Source organism: Oncorhynchus mykiss, unplaced genomic scaffold, assembly GCF_013265735.2.
Source record: "Oncorhynchus mykiss isolate Arlee unplaced genomic scaffold, USDA_OmykA_1.1 un_scaffold_435, whole genome shotgun sequence".
Lineage (NCBI taxonomy): Eukaryota > Metazoa > Chordata > Actinopteri > Salmoniformes > Salmonidae > Oncorhynchus > Oncorhynchus mykiss.
In genome coordinates, this window is record NW_023493882.1 from 61,349 (window position 1) to 65,096 (window position 3,748).

Here is a 3,748-nt window from a genome sequence, read left to right on the forward strand (position 1 = left end):
TGATAGAGCCCTTTTAGTGTAAGAAGTTTTTGAAGACCGCCTGAATTTCAGCCTGTTTTGGTGGGATGGAGTTTTGGCCTGCCTGGTGACATCATAAATTAGTTAATAGACCAATAAGAAAGAGTTCCAAATCTCTCTGCCAATAATATCGGACCACTCCCCCGAGACAGTCCCAGCAAAATTGTTGCTTAAGAAATTGCTCTTTGCTAATGAACTATTTTTGTTTCTTTTTTACAATTTTAATTGAAAACCATCACAGTAAAGGACTTAATTCTGACCCAGTACTGATTAGATATTGAGATTTGTTTTAAAGAAACGCTGCATTGAACCTTCAAATCGCATGTTGTTTTCATCTGGGATACGGTACTGTATATGCACGAATCTGCCCAACTGTCGTCGATGTCAACATCCCTAAAATAGCCTTAACTAATGAAAGCCACAAAGCCAGTGATGAGTGAAGAGACTGTGTGTGTGCTTTATTACACTACATGTTTAATGTGATCTGAAAAAGGCCAGCGGATGATTTTGACCCAAAGGGATTCAAAAGTAATTTAAATAAAATGCAAAGACTCTTTGCCCTGCAAATATATTTTAATGAGCTGCCACATGTTTGGGAAATGAAACAGTATTAAGCATTACTTTTTTGGCGTTTGTTTATTCTTGAACTGAAGATGAGGGCTGCTGAGCTTTCACTAACCTTAAATAACCTGTAATGGAGTCGTAAGTGCTGTGAGTGCCACTCGAAACCCTGGCACACACACCTCCCTCCCACACTCAGCCGCAACACTCAGCCGCAACACCCCCATCCTCACCATGCGCTCGTTTGGAAGAAGCCGCTCGTTGTGAGGAGACGGTGTGGCGTTGCTAGGCAATGGCTACTAGGGTGGAATCCCAGGGCGACAGGGGGCTGGTCGTGAGAGAGTGGCCCCACCTGCACCCAGCAGTCGCTAATTCAGTTCGGAACAGTCCTCCCTCTTACTCTTCCACTCTCTCTCTCCTCTCGCTCACTCTTCCAATCTCCTCTCTCTTCACTATCCTCCTTCTATCTCTCTCTCTCTCTCGCCCACCAGGGACCAGTTAGACATGTGGTTGAGTTCAGCTGGCTTTCTGTTATATTAGCGACAAGGCCACAGGCCAACTGTGCATATCCACCAATATAGACATGCATTCTCAGTAGCAGGTCCTATCCAGTGCTCTATATATATATGTTGCTCTGCTCCTAGATATTTGATAGGAATACTGTAAGACTGGTGGGATGTACACTTTACAGAGACAGTGTTTACTTTCAGATCTGACTCTTTATCAATAGCCAGATGATAGACAAACCGTTTTCTTCCAAGCTGACAGAGACAGACATGTTCAGAGACGTGTTCAGAGCTGGTAACCTGTGTACTGGTTTATGAGTGCTAGAGGTTTATTCCCTGAAGTATTTTTTACCGTAGTAAATGGTAGGTCTTGGTGGTTCTCTAGGTTTCATACTATCAGCTGACACTGATAGCAGGAATTCTTATATCAAACAATTATTATATCATCAGTCTCATATCATCATTCAAAAATATTGAAGACATGCATATCCATCAGCTGTACCGTTGCCAAATGTGATGTCTTTGGTAATTCAGCTGGCTGCTGTTGAGTTTAGGCTTTAGTAATAACACATTATCCTGATTTAATCCAGTGTAATCCTGTTAAAGGGGGCCTTCTGTTTGCCTTCCTGTTTAAGACAGACTAAACACATGAAGAATGAGCTGTGTGTGTGTGCTTGTGTATGTGTGTGAGACACTCATTTCCAGTAATTCCTTCTTGACAACTGTACATTTTGTGATACTGTGAAATGCTCTGATGTAATTGGTTAATTACTATAATGAGGATTTATTTGGGCAGGCATGCATGCCCTCATGTGTCTACCCTTCAACTACACTGCCTTCAGAAAGTATTCAGACCCCTTGACATTTTCCACATTTTGTTACGTTACAGCCTTATTCTAAAATTGATTAAATTGTTTTTTTCCCTCATCAATCTACACACAATAATGACGAAGCAACAATTTTGACATTTAATTAAGTGTTCAGACCCTTTACACAGTACTTGTTGAAGCACCTATGGCAACGATTACAGCATCAAGTCTTCTTGGGTATGATGCTACAAGCTTGGAACACCTGTATTTGGGGAGTTTCTCCCATTCTTCTCTGCAGATCCTCTCAAGCTCTGTCAGGTTGGATGGAGAGTGTTGTAGCACAGCTATTTTTAGGTCTCTCCAGAGATGTTTGATCGGGTTCAATTCCAGGCTCTGGCTGGCCACTCAAGGACATTCAGAGACTTGTCCTGAAATCACTCCTGCATTGTCTTGGCTTTGTGCTTAGGGTTTTGTCCTGTTGGGAGGTGAACCTTTGCCCCAGTCTGAGGTCCTGAGTGCTCTGGAGCAGGTTTTCTCAGGATCTCTCTGTACTTTGCTCCGTTCATCTTTGCCTTGATACTGACTAGTCTCCCAGTCTCTCTGCATATTTGCAATCAAACACCAGAATATTCTCCATCTCATTAGCTATCATATTCTAATTCCTGTGATTTCAAACCTTGGTCCTCCACAAAGTGGACAGCAACACTTATGCAGTTCACTACATGATATCTTTCAAAATAGCTGTGGTAGAAAGGATTACCTACACATACTAACCAGCTCATGCTATAGACAAAAGCATGCTACATGGCAGACCAATCCGAACACATCTCTCTGCATGTCCATCCCACTCATTATCTCATCCAATCATGGTTAGCGGGAGGGTTGCTGACTTTTTCCGTGGCTAAACCAACTAGGCTCATAATTCATAATTTAACAATTGTATTTACAGATGGCATACAAGTTTTTTATTAAGGCACATGAAAGTTCACATGTTCCAGAGAGCATTTCTGCAAAAGAACGCATTTTGATAAAAAAAATTGTTTACGTTCAAATGGCTCTCCTGTGAAGTAGTGACTTGTAAAATACCCCTACATGTTCATGACCAGTTTTAGATTGAAATTGAATATTGAAACAATGTTGCAAATGTCGGACACAGACAGTAAGGATTAAACAAATCTCCGCTGTTGAAAACGAAATGTTAGTCAAAAACAAATGTGAGATAATGTCTAGATGCTTTTTATAGTGGAGATCAAGTTGATGAATTGCTTGGCTGGGCTGATGAGACAGTGGATTGCGCAGTCAGATAGAACATAGTAAAAAGTAATTTTAAAGTCATAGATTTAGCCGATGGTAACATGTGGAATAGACACCAGCTGGAATGCGGTTTTAACCAATCAGCATTAGACCCACCCGTTGTATAAAATGTATTAATGATAGATAGATGCAAATATAAGAGTGGTTATATATCCCCAGCCCAATTCTTCAGTTTAGCAAGCAAAGGGGCACGGGTCAGACTGTTAAAATGATCTGGTACCTTTAAAAAAATAACTGCTATTTTATATAAGCCATGCAGTCACAATTTTAGAACACAGTTTCCTTTGTCCCGATAGCAATATCATCAATATCATACATATGTGATATAATGTATATATAAAAAAAGGGGATGCAGTTTTTGTCTGCCAGTGAGTTTGAGTCTGTCTGGCTGGTGTTGTGTGCTCGCTAGGCGGTGGCCGTTCGTTGCCCAGCCCCAGTGAGGAGTGAGTGCCTTGTATGGAGAGCAACGCGTGATGATGATGATCGTTCTCAGGCAAGGGGTGGGGGTAAAGTGGAGTGGGGGGCTCGGAAACCGATCCG